Source organism: Orcinus orca, chromosome 10 (genome assembly GCF_937001465.1).
Source record: "Orcinus orca chromosome 10, mOrcOrc1.1, whole genome shotgun sequence".
In the NCBI taxonomy this organism is placed as follows: domain Eukaryota; kingdom Metazoa; phylum Chordata; class Mammalia; order Artiodactyla; family Delphinidae; genus Orcinus; species Orcinus orca.
The window spans coordinates 26,309,606-26,326,611 of NC_064568.1; the positions used below are offsets into that span (position 1 = coordinate 26,309,606).

The 17,006-nt window shown below is 41.1% G+C and overlaps 1 protein-coding gene across 2 annotated transcripts in view; it reads right to left on the reverse strand.

Moving 5' to 3' along the window:
- SYNPR (synaptoporin) overlaps positions 1-17,006 on the reverse strand; it is a 290,962-nt gene that overhangs the window by 130,619 nt on the left and 143,337 nt on the right. The gene's annotated exons all lie outside the window — the stretch shown is intronic.

Below are 17,006 nucleotides of genomic sequence, written 5' to 3' on the forward strand. Positions count from 1 at the left end.
AGAATCCAAGTTTAACTACCTTGCTTCCCTTTTCCACTTATCACCATTGAATGGCCCTCCACTGCCTACCAGATCAAGTGTGGCTTCCTTAGCATGGCACACAAGGCCTTCTGTCTTCGGGTCCCTCCCTCCTGCCCTCTCTGGCCTCACCTCTCATTATTTTCTGTGAACAACAAATTACTTACGACCCACTCTGCCAGATTATTAGCCATTCTTTGCATATAAGCCCTCACCTATGTGAGTGTCTTCATCATCTTTGTGTTTTAAGACTCAGTCCAAGTGCCACTTTCTCCATGAAGCTCTCCTTATATCACTCCTTTATAAGTTGGTGGTAGACAGAATAATGAACCCCCGCCCCCGCCAAGGATATCCACGTACTATCTCCTAACATGTAATTATCTTACACAGTAAAAGGGACTTGGCAAATGTAATTAAATTAAGGACACTGAGATGGGGAGATTATGCTGGATTATCTGGGTGGGCTCAATGCAAGCACAAGGGTCCTTATAAGAGGGAGACAGGTCAGAGTCAGAGAAGATGTCATGACAGAAGGGGAGGTGAGGGAGGGAGAGAGAGAGTGAATTTCAAGGTGGGTGACCCAGGCTACCAGTTTTGAAGTTAGAAGAAGGGGCCACAAGGAATGCAGGAGGCTTCTAGAAATTGGAAAAAAGCAAAGAAAAATAATTCTCCCCTAGAGCCTCCAGAAGGAATGCAGCCCCAATGACACCTTGATTTTAAGATTTCTCATCTCTAGAACTCTAAGATAAACTTCCATTGTTTTGTCACAAATTTTGTGGTAATTGTGGCCATGGGAAACGAATACACATTCCCTGTCCTTCCTTCCCTCCACCACAAGGGAAAATTGACCCCTCTGTCTTTAAGCTTCTATTGGACCCTTCATACTTTATAATTTACATACCTTCCTCTCCTAACAAGAATATAAATGCTTAAAGGCAGAAACTGCATCTCTTGCATATTTATGCATGAGCATAGGGCTAGAACATACACGACTATTCATTTATTCATTCACTCATTTTCTCCTTCAAATATATACTATTTATTGAGCGTTTAATATGCACCAGACACTGCCATGTTCAGTAAATGCACTGAAGAGCAAAAACAGAGGCTTTCTGTCTTCAAGGAGCTTATAGCTTAATGGAAGAGTGAACATCAATTAAATCACCCCCAAACGAATCTGAGGTGGCTGAAGGATGTATAAAAGTGGATGATGAAAGGTACTCAGGGTGGGCAGAGGGACCGGAACACGCAGAGGCTCTGTGGGAAGTGGAGCACTTGCGGAGCTGATCTGGATGAAGCAGGTCAGTAGGGGCACGACAGGAGGGCGCGATCTGGCGCAGCAGGCAGGGGCTAGATGCCACAGGGTCTATGGCTTCCACTAAAGATACTGATCTCTAACCTAACACTGAACATTTATTGGAAAGTTTTAAGCAGGGGAGCTGGATGAGCAGCCTTGAATTGAGAAACGATTGCTCTTGTCACCATGTGGAGAATGCTTGGGGGATGATGTGGGTGGGCAGAAGAGTAAAAACGGTGAGACCTTTTATGGAAAGTTGCAAGAGAACAAGGGAAAGCGAGAGAGGTAAGAGTGGAGATGGAGAGAACTAGACAGATGAAGGGATATTCCGGAGGCAAAAGTGACAGGATTTAGTGTTCAGTTGGATGTTGATGGGCAAGCGAGGTGTCAAGGACAATGCTTTTGAATGAGGGAAGGCAGCGTGTTCCTAGAGCTTGGAAGTAGAGAAATCATAGTAGAGTACTGGATAGGTTGCAAAAATGGGCGGAATTCTTTGCAGCTACTCCCATCAAGAGGTAGAGTCTATTTTTCCCACTCTTGAATTTGTGGTGGCCTTGTGACTTGCCTTGAGCAATAGGCTGTGATGAAAGTGACATTGTGTGAGTTTTAAGCTTAAGCCTTTAAAGCGCTTGCAGTTTTCATGCTCACTCTTGGAAACTCAAGATTGCTATGGAAACAAACCTAAGCTAGCCTCCTAGATGTTGAGAGGTAGGTTGCCCAGTCATTGCCATTTCCCCAAGTGAGAGATAGTTCAGATAACCTCTAGAAAGAGAACCATCTTATTAACTAGAAAATGACCATAGATGCATCATGAGTGAGCTGGTCAAGACCAGCAGACATACTACTTAGCTGAGCTCAGGCCAACTTGTTGAGCCACAGAATCATGAGCTACATAAATAGTGTGGATTGAAGCCATGAAGTTCTGGGGTGGTTTGTTATGCAGCAAAAACTAACTGATAAATAAACTCTGAGAGAGAGAGAGAGAGAGAGAGAGAGAGAGAGAGAGGAGAAGAAGCATAGGGCAGTGTTATCTAAGTATATAAATTCAAGGAAGAATGAACCTTGTTAGTAGATTTTATGTGACTTTATTAATGTAACAATTCAATGACCTTATAATATATCAAAAACAAACTTTTAGGCCCCCAAATATCCTGATTTTCATAAAAGGTGTGTGCACAATAGGATTAGGAGTAGACGAGGTAAGAAGAAAATTAATTGAGCGTCTCAAAAGGAGAGTACGATTCATAAGAAGTAGGTTGAAAATTCCTCCATTTAGAGTAAACAAAGGCAAGTCGGGCAAGCCAATACAAACTTATTGTGATCAGTAATATCCAATCATCAGCCAGGAGTAAGGTAATTACATAACCTTCCATGTACCAGGCATGAACACTGTCCAGGCAGTGGAGACTTCCCCCTTCCTGGACCAATACTTGCTAAATATTTAATGTGCCCCTAATAGAGTTTGAGCTCTGTGGGCCTGTGTAATTCTTCAGGGAACCTTTTCCCTCTTTCTAAGGTAATGCAAATTGGAGTTTGCTCCACTGAGACTTTTGACCCTTTATTAAGTGCAGGAGTTTAATGACTTCCTTATTCTGCAAGTTCTTTTCACTTCTTCCTGTTTTCTAGCTAATAAAGTCAGTTTGTTAGATGCTGAGGCACTTGAAGCTCTCTTCAATCTTATTGTGACCTAATTTATTTTAGCGGATGCAAGAAACTTCACCGAAGAACTCATTAAAATGACACTTCGGTGCTTCTCATGCTATGCGTATTGGTGAATTCTCACATGTCCTTAATTTCTTAGGGGAAAAACAATGACCTATTAGAACTTTAAGGAAGAAAAAGGAAATAATAAAAAAAAGGATCATTCTAAGTGGAAATATCAATTCAAGAGAACGAAGTTACTAGAATAAAAAACCTAACTGGAATTGAAAACTATCCTTGGCAAGTCAGGGTTTACACAAAAACACCGAAGGGTTTACCAGGAAGATGATTCTTGCCCTGAGAGAGGGAAAACAACAGCGCTCAGGCATGTATCAGAGCCTCAGATAACTCCCAGAGAGGTACTCTGAGGCAAGCTAGAGAACACATTCTTAGTTTGGAGAATGATGACCCCAGATAAAGAGAAATGAGCAAAGGCCCAGGACGATAAGCGTACCGATTTAACTCCCAGCTGGGCTGGCCCTGCAGCACAGCCCAGGGGAGGCCACTGTTGAGGTGCCACTCAGCAAAGAGGGGATCTGCCCTGGGTCTACCAATTCTGGCAGAAAATGCAGGGCACTTTTTGTTGGTATTTGTGTTTGGTCCTCATTTAGGGTGCACAGCTCCAATCTTATAACAGCTGAGGGGGGGGGCCTCAGGATGAATGTGAGGAAAAGGACTTCAAGGCAGGGGAAAACAAAGGAACAAACAAACAAAACCAAAGAAACTAGTAGCTACCAAAGGGGAGAGCGAAAGAGGGAGGGGCAAATTAGGGGTATGGGATTAAGAGATACAAACTACTATGTATAAAATAAATAAGCAACAAGGATATATTGTATAGCACAGGGAATTATAGCCATTATCTTGTAATAACTTTTAATGGAGTATAATCTGTAACAATACTGGATCACAATGCTGTACACCTGAGACTAATATAATATTGTAAATCAACTATACTTTAACAACAAATAAACACAGTTAAACAGATAAACAAAACAAACAAACAAACCCCCCCCCACAAAAACAAACAAACAGAAATCGGCTGGCTGGAGAGTGGGTTCACCTGAGGAGTCTTAAAGGTACTGATGCAACGGAATGTTCCTGCTGAAAGAGCAAATTCTACATGGTTGTCAGTTATTCACTCGACAAACATTTACTGAGGGCCTCCTCTCTGCCAAGCACCACGACTCAGAGACGGTGGAATGACAGCAAAAAGAACAGGGCCTTGATATTTGAGGTTTATTTCAGAGTAAACAATTTAATGGGAACAGGATAAAACACTTGACGTTTAGCATTGAGATTACTGAAGATACACACACACACACACGACTATACACAAAGCAAAATGAGAGGAAAAATGGGGGCATGTTTTTTGAGGTTTAGTACAACTAACTTACTGTGTGAATAAATATACAAATCAGTTGGTGGATTCAGCAGAGTGTGGCTATTACCAACTTTCCATAAGAATTCAACATGCTGCAGGAATTAACAATTTTTTTAAAGAGGGAATAAGAACAGTGGTTAATCCAACAAGTACAATGAGTAGGGTTTTTTTTTAAAGAGCTTCTGCTGTGTTTGCAAATAACAAAATATTATTATTTTCTAACACCATCAGGTCCCTCTACTCTTTTTATTTTAACTGTGGAAAGTGCACTTAATATGAGATCTACCCTCTTAATAAATTTTTCAGTGTACAATATATTATAGTTGACTAAGGTACAATGTCGTACAGCAGCTCTATAGAGCTTATTCCTCTAACTTGACTGAAACCTTATGCCCAGGTCTCTCTACTCTTGATATGTTCTGATTTCTAGCGCCAACCCATCTGCACATGGCAGACACCAAAGCTAACCTTGATGAACTATAGCTCTTAGCTTTGAGGACCTAGAAGAATGAGGCTAAAGAAAGATGCTTTCAGAACATTACTGTCTTTAAAATTATGATTACAGGGAAAATTGTCCTTCAATCATGCTGCATTATTTATGAACCAATTTCTTTTTAACTGACAATCTTAACTTAAAGTTGACACATTTCTGGATACATATCTGCCTTGTCAGAACTTTGGGGCCACATATATTAGAAAACCATGTGCACTATGTGTTTAGCTGTTTGTACTGCCATCAAGGATGGCTGCATATACTGGATGTTTCCTATTGTTTCCTGAATTTTATGTTCCATATGTAGCTGGGGGGAAAAATGTAGCATTGTGTGCATGACTAACAAAGACATGACCAATTATGACAGTAGAAAATTTCATTATTTCATTAGAGAAATAATTGCAAGTGGAGTTTGAACAGTGTAATGTGAATTTTAACCTCAATGTAATAAGATGAGAAAATTAATGAGGCTGTTCTAGAGTCCAGAGGTAGCCATGGCTCCAATGGAGCCCAGTTGTGTTCTAATCGTGCTGGAAGAGTTAACATAATAGTTAGATCCACTTCTAATATTTTTCTCTTTTAACATATTCTGTCTAGTATTGTCATTATTAGAGTGTAGCATTGTCTGTGGACTAGTGAGAGAATAAGAAGTAGAAATGTTACAGCCTCAAGGTACATTTGGATGTTTAGCTGGTAGAATTCACTAGGATATAATTCCAATTCTGAGTCAGTAAGAATAAACTCTTCCTAAATTTTAATCAGAAGGTGTTAAGAGAGCAGTATTAGGAATAAAATGCTTAAAAATACCATTCTAAAACCTAAGTAAAGTTGCTTTGGAAAATTCCGTATGTTCCAAACTGTTCTGAAACTGATGTTCCATGCTTCATAAATTCCATTTGCCATTATATTATTTAATTCCATTTTCATTCTCAGCACCATCATATTCAGACAATGGTAAGAGCTTAAACCTAAAATAACCTCAGCAAGTCCCCACATTGCAGACCAATATTCTAGAGCCCTGACCTATATTTTACAAGGCTTTGTAGAGATTGTCAAATAAGGAGAGATTCTGCGGTAGAGTCCATTGTTGAATTCGCGGGGAGAGGATCTTTGCATTATCATTGACCAGTGGTAAACCTCTGGTCAATTGAAAATGTTTTTTCTGAGCCATAGTTTTGCTCCCTTGACAGAAAACTCAATAAACAACTAATCTGTTTGTTTCCTGGGGTTACTGTTAGTATCACATGGAATGATGCATGACGTTGTCAACTTTAAGGGAGGTGGAAAGGTGGTACCATTGGTCACTAAGTCTTGAATCAAGTTAAGTTTTTCCAACAGGCTGATTCTTCATTTTAAAGAAAACCTGGGGCTTCCCTGGTGGCGCAGTGGTTGAGAGTCCGCCTGCCGATGCAGGGGTCACGGGTTTGTGCCCCGGTCCGGGAGGATCCCACATGCCGGGGAGCGGCTGGGCCCGTGAGCCATGGCCGCTGAGCCTGCGCGTCCGGAGACTGTGCTTCGCAACGGGAGAGGCCACAATAGTGAGAGGCCCGTGTACCGCAAAAAAAATAAATAAATAAAAAATAAAGAAAACCTAAAGATGGAATCCTAAAATTCACGAATGTGAAAAATAGTTATGTACACTTCTACAACTTTTCTGGAAGTTTCCCTTGATAAATTTATTGTTTAATTCAATTTATAAAAATATGGGTTTGAAAGAACAGCCCATTCCCTCTACCTGATTTATCTAACAGCTCTGCCCACTATCTAACATTTTCTTTTCTTTGTTTATTATTGCCCATCTCCACCCTGCTGAGTAACATATAACACTGCTGCATCTCCAGTGCCTGGGAAAGTCCCTTGCACTTAGTAGAATCTTAATAAATGTTTGTTGAATGAATAAATGAATGAATGAATGAAATGATAAGATATATATGCTAAATTAAGTTAAACATCACTTCTAAAGTATTTCAAGTAGGTTTTTCTTTATAGCAACTAATCTATAATTTCATAATTATGTCATGATAATATAGACAATTTGAGAGTAGTGACTTTATAAAATTTCATTCAATAACCAATGATAATAATTACAATCTATTTAGTGTAGTACTCCATGCCACATACTTATATACACTATTGAGAACCTCACAACAGCATCTCCCTCCTCCCAACGGTGAGAATCCTTTCCTCATTTCACAGATGTTAAGTCACTTCATTAAAAATCACACAGCTGATGGGGAATGGGAACCAGAATCTGAAACCAAGGTCTGGATGGATCATTCCACAGAGATAGTTCCTCCCAAAAGAGGATTAATTAAATGTAAAAATTAAATGTGATTTAATGTAATCCGATAATGTCTTTACTGCATCCTTGTTCTGGATAAAAACCTTAGGAAGGATATTCAATGCTAATCTGACAGTCATTTTCTCCTGGTGTTTGAAGACACTGTTACACTATGTATTTTGGCATTTACTGCTGTTCTGAGAATTCTGCTTTTAATCTAAGCATCATTTTAAATGAATTCCCCAGGTGATTCTGATATAGGTGGTCCACGGACAACAGTAGCAAAAACAATTCTGGAGATAAAAGAGAGACTCAGAGCTTCTACAGAACCTTCCTCCCAACAGCTCCAGGCTCCTCCATGGGATGACCTGTGATCCCATCCACGAGGAGGGTTAAAGTCATCTCCACTGAAGACACAGAGCAAAGAAAATCTGGGGAGATCAAACAACTGGTCAGTTAGAATCATAACCAGAGCTGAAAGCTGAAAGCCCAGTCTCTTAACTTGTTCTAGAGCTGAGCTTGGGAAACTTAACTGTGCATGTGAACCATATGGAGATCACCTAAGTGTGGATTTCAGTACTCAGTAGGTCTGGGGTGTAACTGGAGAGTCTGCATTTCCAGCAAGCTCCCAGGCGATGTCAGTGCTGCTGGTCCTTGGTCCATGCTTTGAATTGGAAGTTGTAGAAGCAGCTGGTGGTCCCCCTTGGAATATGCTTAAGGATTAAGCATATGTAAGGACACAACGCTCCTGGTCCCACAAGCTCCGATTTACTCCAAGAAGGATCACTGTATTTCTTACTCAGATGCACATTAACAAAACCCTCTCTGTCCCCATTCTAGAGTATTTTCCAGAATATGAGCCAAATGAGGAATGTCGTAATCAGCCTTTCACAGGTTATCATTGTGTTTAAGTGCCCAGGCTTGGGGTCAAACACACCTAAGCTATAGTCTCAGAATCACCACTCATAAAATGTGTGACCTTGTGACCTTGGACAAGCGGCTTAGGCTCTCTACATCTCCTTTTCCCCACCTTGGAAATACTAATAGCAATCCCTCAGGATGCTGTTGGGAAGGTTCAGACTGTGTGAGATGCAGAGCACAGTGCCTGGTAAACAGTAAGTGCTGTCTAAACGTCAGCTACGTGAACTCTTAGCATCATGTTGTGTGACCCTCATTCCAATATTCCTAGACTTAAGAAAGGAGTCCAAGCCTTTCAGGATTTTATGAGCTCTAATCCTTCCCTCTTCAAACCCCCTCAAAGAGTTATTATGAGGATTAAATGAATTAATATGCATGAAACACTTGGAGCTGTGCCTGTCACATAATTAGTACCCAAGATGGCTTAGCTTTTATTTTTAGCCCTTACTACAATGATAATTAACTCACTTTTGAGGGAGTTTTAAATTGCCTCTTCCCTCATTAGACTGCAACTCTTAGCAGAGTAGGGACTACATCTGTTTTAGTCACTTCTGTATCCTACATCTTAACACTGTGCCTAGCACACAGTTGCTGCTCAATAAATATACAGTAGAAACATAAATGAATGTGTGAACAAATGAATGAGTGAATGATTGAGAAAACATGCTTGCCTTCCTGAAGAGATCCACAGGGAAAAAAAAAAGCCTTGAGAAACACTCTCCTACAGTGTAGAGGCAGTGGGAGAGAGAGAAGGCAAGCATATTGGGAAACTGGTCTGGGGGAGGGTTGGAGGAGATGTCTTCCAAACTCCTCAGAGGATGAGGAATTTATAAATACCACTCAGAGGAAAGAGGTGAGTTGAGGGAAGGAGACTGGGAGAGGGCTGCCAGCAGATAATGCTCCTGGAAAAAATACCAGCTAACCAAGTTTTTGGATCAAATGTGTCAGGAGATGCTTTGAGGCAAATAAAATACGAGAAATGAGAAACCTTTGAATTTCCTACACCAGGGGCTAATGAGAAACTCAGGGTGGGCAGCAGGAGGCTTTCCCTGAGCTTTGATCCTTAGGGAGGAAAAAATTGGGATTTGTCAATTCACCTGAGGAGCTCTCTCAGGTGGAGAGAGAAGAGGGTTAAGGTCACAGAATATCAGGTCAGAGATCATGTCAACCCCCCTCTTCCCATCCCCTCATAACGAATGGATTATGCCTGGACAGATGGCAGGGAAAGGCTTCCGAGGAAGTTGAAAGGGAAGCACAGAAGCATTCCCTGAGCTGAGCTGATTACAGGGAATTGCTTTATCCATATTGCATTTGGTTTTATTATAGTTATTCTTCAGTGAAGATACTCTGTCTCTGCAATTTACAATATGCACATAAATCTCTGCTTGAGATAGAATTACCCATCAAGCCACTGATAGACTACTTTAGACCCATCCCACAACTGCAGTCATTTTCTTGGTAGACTGGGGAAACATTCCCCCTCACCCCACGCACACATCAAGGGCACCGAGTGAACACTGACAGCAGAATGAACTTTGATTACAGAGGGAAGGACATAATGATACAATTGTCTAGGCCCACGTGGTCTCCAAAGGGTCTTCTCATATCATTTATGAGAGCGATCCTCTCCAGAACTCTGGGGAGGGGACCCATTATTTCCATTTTACAGATGTAGAGACTGAGGCCCAGAGAAGACTAATGAATTGTCTAAGACCATGAGTGGCAGAGGCAGGATCTGGATCTATCTCCTCTCATTCTAAGTTCAGTTCTTTAAGACAATGCAGGCAGAAGATAGCTTTCTTGGTGGGCACTCTGCCACAGCAACATGCTTGGAATGACTCTTATCTTGGCAAAAGCCACGAGGGTCTCAATAGTGACAGATACCTTTTAAAAGTTCATCAGATGATGAAGGATGTGGGCCCAGGTACAGTTGGAGGCCTTCTCCTGGGAAAGCCCTGCATCTAGCCAAGCTCAGGAGTACATGTGATGAGCACCACTGCAAATTACTGCCTGTCTTTAATGTGTTCCAGATTCGTGTCCACAACTCTTTTAAGATCCATCCAGGAGCTCAAGGTCTCCTGCAGCCTCTAATGAGGCTGAAATATGGTTAAACTAACCCCAAAGATTCTTGGGTGTACCCAGTTCAAAATGTAGGGTCCGATCTCAGGCACTCAGACTTCCGGTGATAACCCAGAACACATACATTGCTGGTATGTGCCAGATCCATGAACTGGCCTTTCTCCATCTGAAATGATTCTTCAGCTCACTGGGCTGGAAGTACACTGAGCTCTGCTTTTGTCATCCTTCTGTACTGATTTCACCATAAGGCCTGGAGAAACACAACTCACCTTTCAGGGCTTCAATTTTCTGACTTAAATTAAGGTTTAATGTTTTACTGTCACTGGCAAGAGGTCAGATGGTTTGAGGATGTCATCTCTTCCTGCTGGGATGCTGACTCATACAGTAGGTACATCTGACTTCAAAGCCCGTGCCCCATCCACTCTGCTGGACTGATCTCTAGAGCTTCCTGTGGTGTTTGTGATGTGTCACTCCACATTCCTTGAACTACTGAGGATGGGAATGAAGAAGCGATGCTGCTATTTGCTATTTGCACTAAGAGTGCAAAACCACCCAGTTAACAAATACTTAGTAAGGAGCCAAGCCTGTGGACCTCCATCCACAGCTACATTGCTATTATTTCCAGTACAGCCTCAAAGAGAGAGTGTGCTTTAAAAATACTTACCTTGGTTTTCTCATTAAATTTTATAACTCTGTAGAAAAACACTGGATTTTTGTGTCAGGACATCTGAGTATGAATCTAAGCTCTATCCACTATTAGTTGCAAGAATTTGGGCATATAGCAATTCTAAATGTCCATTTATTCATCTGTTAAAAGGTTATAATATTTTCCTATTGCCTCATTTGTTGATTGCTGGAATCAAATAGGACAAAATGTAAGGCAAATGAACATGGTAAAGTGTTATACAGAAGGGATATAATAGTAAAAAAAAAAAAAGACTTAGAGATGCCTTACTTGTCTTTGTTAGACACGTTGTACAGAATATTTGGGGAAAACCACTGAAAAATCCTGGAGTTAACCATGCAGCAGTGTATCTGAAAGTCAGAGAAGTAGAAATGCTAAGGGAAGATTCGGTCAAAGCTGTTGGTTATTACTCAGTTTCTTGCAAGGTTTTAACTAGGGATTATTTGGCATTGTCTGGAGATGATTTTGGTTCTTACAACTTGTTGGGTTGGGGGGGCATTTGGCTACTGACATCTAGTGGGTAGAGGCAAGGGATGCTGCAAAACACCCTGAAATGCTTATAACAGCCCCACATCAACGAATTATCTGGGCCAAAATGTTAATAGTGTTGAAGTTGAGAAATCCTGGCCTACTAGAAGCTGCTTGAGTTCAGAAACTAGTATACTGTATTTATTCCTGTGTTCTAGCACCTAGCGTTGCACTTGGCACAAAGTGAACACTATATATATATATATATATATATATATATATATATATATATTCTGAATAAATGAACACCCACAGAGAACCCGATAATGTCAGTTAGAACTAATCATACTGCCACTGCAAGTCTTATCTCCTCTAGGCACCCTCTCTGTCTACTCTTCTAGCTTCTTTACTTTTCTGTCCTGTTGTAGCTTCATCCCTCTTTCCTCCTCCCAACATCGGGCAAGAGTGAGAATAGCGTATCAAATCTGAGGATGCCTTGTAACGATAAATAATGCTTAGAAGGCACAACTACAAGACTTGCCCCGGCTCCCCACCTTCAGACCACTCCATTTCAGCCAGACGAATAATCACATCGGTAAAAAAATGGATTCACTCTCTGAAGGAAATGGATTCCTTCACTGAGCATAAACAGACAGGACCAAAAGCACATATTTCCTGCAAATGTCTTACTAGAACAGTTCAATTATGCTTTTAAAAAGACACATCCTGAGCCATGAAAAAGAAACTAGGTTTAGATGAGAAAAAGGAAAATGAAGGCATTTAGTTCTGGGAGCACAGATATTATGTCTATCTGTTCATCACGGCATCTCTGAAGCCTAGTGTGGTACCTGGCACTTGGTAAGCAACCTTAAATATTTGCGGAATGCAAGAATAGCCTGGTGAAGTCAACACTCCAAGCCTTCCCTCAAATCTGCCCCCAGTTAAAAAAAAATTATTTTTTGGTCTCAACCATTCAATTTCATAGGAAGGCAAATTGAATGTCATAGGCTTTGAAAAATTATATCCCGTTTCTTCCCTCATCCAAAGCTAGGTAAACATATATGGGTTCATCATTGAGAGGGAGATGTCACTATGGTGACTTGAAAAGTCCTCAAGTAATAATCTATATTGGGCACAAGTGTTCTTAAAGCCATTTTTTACCAGAAATAAAACAAGTCTAAAATATTTGTCATATCTTTGCCAGAAAGCCTACTCAGAGACAGTGTGTGGTAATTTGGGAGGATTTAAAGATTCTGTAAGCAGGGCTAAAGAAGTCACATGGGGATTATCAATAGAAGCATTTTACCCCCAACCTACCAGTCCCCCCCCCCCCAAACTCTAATGAAATGATTACCCCCTTACATTTGGCCAACCCAAAGCTCCACAGTGAACTGATTGCCCCGTGTTGGGAATAAGCTTTCCAGAAACCGTAGTGGAATGCGTTTGAAGTTGCCCAGGAACCATTTTCCATTAAGACTTTTGGCTAGAATCTGTTCAAAAATGATCACTGTAAAATATATTAATTATGCAGATCCATCAGTCTGCAGAGTAGAGTGACTGAGGTGCTTCCATTCTCAACTCATCCCTAAACTTTAAACATTTAAAGGCACACCAATGACCAGGAGCCTCTTCTAGAGGACTGAATGCCTCATGTGTTCCTTTCAGGCTCAAAATCCTCCCTGATTCCATCTTCTTAGACAAGGATGGAACAGGCCCACCAGCTCTGTTTGTACACCAGCTTAGAATGTTTGATGACAAATTCAAGCCTCGTCCCACGCTCATTATGTCTTAACACCAGATGCTATTCCTGCATACTCAATAGATCATTTCTAAGCTCTTAAGGATCAACTTGATTAAGTACACACATCCACAGCCAAAGAAAAGGCAGGAGGAAATGTAGGTAAGATGAAAGAGTCTCTGCTGTGATTTATTTTGGATTTGGTCTCCTCTCGGAAGAAAGCTCTATCTTGGGGATGGAGACTGACATATGATGTGCTTTATAAAATTGTCTCTAAGCTTAGTTTTAAGGGATAAGCCTATATTTCATGAACACTGTGGATGAGTACAACATATTTCTTTAAAGTAAAAGTGCTCATTTGATGACTGTTAATATATTTAAAACTCTCATAGATGCTGGTGGAAAACGCAGATTGATTTAAATTTCTTTATCCTGACTGGCTCTAATACCACACTCTCTGATTAAACCATCCAATTATTATTATTTATTTATTTATTTATTTTTTGCGGTACGCGGCCCTCTCACTGTTGTGGCTTCTCCCGTTGAGGAGCACAGGCTCCGGACACGCAGGCAGGCTCAGCGGCCACGGCTCACGGGCCCAGCCGCTCCGCGGCATGTGGGATCTTCCCAGACCGGGGCATGAACCTGTGTCCCCTGCATCGGCAGGCGGACTCTCAACCACTGCGCCACAAGGGGAGCCCCCAGTTATTATTTTTTAAGAGCAAGAAAAAGAGGTCAATAAGTTTTACCTCTGACAAAAATGACTATCGTTTTGGAAACACATCTTACTGAGCACTGCACTCTGATCTCTTTAATTTACTCTACACCAGGAGTAATTCAAAAGCTATCACTATTAGATGCAGCAGACCACACCAAGAAGTCAATATTGTGTCAACACTTCAGAACTGGACCCTTAATCCTCCCAATTTGGGATGGCTTGTTTTTGTTGGTTTGTTTGTTCATCTGTGTTTTTAGATCCCTCTGGTTTGGGGTGAAATAGAGCAAAAGTGTCCTAAGCTAGGTTCTCCCTTCTAGCAACATTTTCATCACTCACAATCCTTTCTCTCTCACTGAGGGAAGAAAATGCAGCATTTCACAGGCTCACCTCATGACGGGTGTGCCCTGCTTCTAGTCTGAAAACTGCCAGTGGAGGAGAAATTTCAAACATATTGATTCTACTCAGTTGCATTTTCCTCCTAAAAGATCCAGTTGAATTCTATTGGCTTAAATGGATTTCAAATGGAGAGTTCCGTGCTCAGGTGCAAAAGAATGCATCTGGGGCCTCTGAGTTTCAACTTTGTCACATTTCTCAGCATGCTTATTGGCAGCTGTTTTCATTTTTTCATTACCCAGGTGGTAGAGGCACTTTGCAATATTCTACCTGAAGGGCCACGTCAGTGCTTTCCAGCTGGCCACAAAGTGCGAGAAACTCACGCTGGGGGTGAGTAAAAAAAAAGGTGAGAATTTTACAAAGTCTCCACAAATACATCAATTCAGTAGCAACTGCTTTTTATATTTTGCATCAGTGATAAACCAGATACCTTGAGGTATTGATATGTGTGTTATCATCGCATCTTAATTTTGACTCTATGTTCGAAAGATTGAAAACCAAAGGAATGGATTTCTTGTGATCAATTAAAAAAAGCTACCTTAATTCAGCCACTTCTGCATATAGCTCTCCCTAGACTGGCTCCCTCTTGTGAGATCCACATCTTTATAGTTGACTGGAAATACAATGCACACTCGCTAGTTACAAACACATAATTAGCCTGGAGTCACAAAGGCAGAGCCTGAGAAGAAGGAGGCTATGTAGCTTCAGAGGGGGGGAAAAGCACTAATGAAAATATGGTGTAAAAAAAATATGGTGTGTTATGGTACACCCTGCAAGTCACTGCAGGCTAGGAGTCGGCTGTAGATTGTACTGATGAAGTGAAACCCTGGCTGAGGGGAGAGATGAAGAGCCTGACTCTGGAATGAGCCTGTCTGGCTCTGAGTTTCATCATTATCACCGTGTTGCCACAAACGAATGGCACACTTGCCCTCTGTCTCCGTTTTCTTATCTGTAAAACGGGGATTTATCTGTAAATCTCCCTCCTGGGATAGCTGTGAAGATTCAAGGAAACAAGCCACGTAAAATGCTTAGCACAGTGCCAGGCATACAGTAGGTACTTACTAAATGGAAACGACGACTGCATTCCTCATCTTGCTAAAAAGAATAAGTGGTCTCAACGTGAAATCAAAATTCCCTTTGTTATTCTCCCCTACATGGCACAGATTTTTATTCCTTTGAAGAGACTACAACAGTTTTGGGGGTAATGGCATTCTGGACTTTTCCAAAGGGATGCTTTCAAGACCAGGCACGTTCATCCTAAATCACACAAAAGGTCTTGACCTCTCCAAGATACAGATGCCCCACTGTCCTTCCTATATCAGTGGGTGCGAGCCTGCTGGGAGCCCTAACAGTTTTGTAAACTGGCAACCCGCAGGACAAGACAGATGCTTTCACCTGCAGGGTGACCCCCCCCTTCCACCGCCCAGATCTGCATTCACTTCTGTTACTGAACAGCTTCAGAGGATGATCAACTCCGTTTACAGCTAGCGACTTTGTACATAACCTGTTAATGACGGCCATGTAAAGAGAAAGATGACAAAAATATTAAGGGATGTTGGGGGAGTGGGTGTTTGGGGAGACAAAGACAGATGTTCAGTGCTGTTGAGTTTCCTTAGCGGTAAATGCCAACAGCCCAAGGATAGAAGTTTTCTTTTTCAAAAAACTACCAACTAAGGAACACTTGGTGCTCGTGAGGGTTTATGGCATCTAAGGCTGTTATAAGGAACATGCTTCTTGTGACCAGTAAGAGGCAATGTAAGTTCATATGGGTTTAGAAGATTTAAAAAAAATGTATAATAGTTTATTACTATACATTCAAATGAATACTTTAAATGTAGTCTTATTTCTTTTAAATTTTTACTGGAGGATTTTTGAGGCTGAACTCAATTAACCAAAATTCAAAATTCTGTTTGTCAGAATGAGTAGTTCCATTCCAGCTTGCAAAGGGTGTGTGAGGGGCAGAATGCCCAAAAGAAGCAGACATGAGGACCACATTCCTAGATTCCCAGACACTAGTGTTCCCATGAGCTGCCCCTAGATTACTTCAGGATCTGAATCATTGCTCTTCCGAAAAAGAATTCTATGCCTAAGAGGTCTAGGCACACATGACGTTCCTAACTTTACTTTCAAAATCTCTGAAGGATAGATAGTCAGACCCCCTCTTGCTTCTTATTCAGTGGTGCCTTTAACTTTCATTATAAATATATTCTCTAATCCATTTCACCATGAAAAACAGTATGCAGATTTGTTGACTGTGTAACAAAAAGAGAAGATGAGAACCTCAGTTTATTTCCATTAGAGCAATTATTTAATCATCCAATCATCTCTGTCTAGGATAATTATATTGACAGACTTTCTCTCAGAGTTCTGAATTAACAACAAAGAATTCAGATCCTCTAACACTCTCTAGAAAAACAGATGATAGAAAAACAGCAGTTAACCAGGTAACGCCTTTAAAAATCATAACTAGCAGTGGCGAGCAGATCACAGTATGGCACTAGTTTGAATTGAATAACAGCAACTTTTCTCTTGATCGGCGTCAGATACAGAAACATGAGAGCCAGGGCTGGGCATTTGACAGACGGTGGCACAAACACACAGTGCAAAGACAGAAGAGAAGCAACAGCCACTTGTGATTAGATCTTTTCAAGGAATTCTAGAGATGTACTTTAATGATCTGAACACTTTTCACACATTCAGTTCTTTTAAAGGTGCACGTACCTCATCTTAGAGGACACTCATCTCATCCATTCTACCCTGGCTTAAGGCCTCATGAAATTAGCACACCCCTTCTTGGCACAGCACAAAATATTTGGTAACTATTTATGGAGTTTAC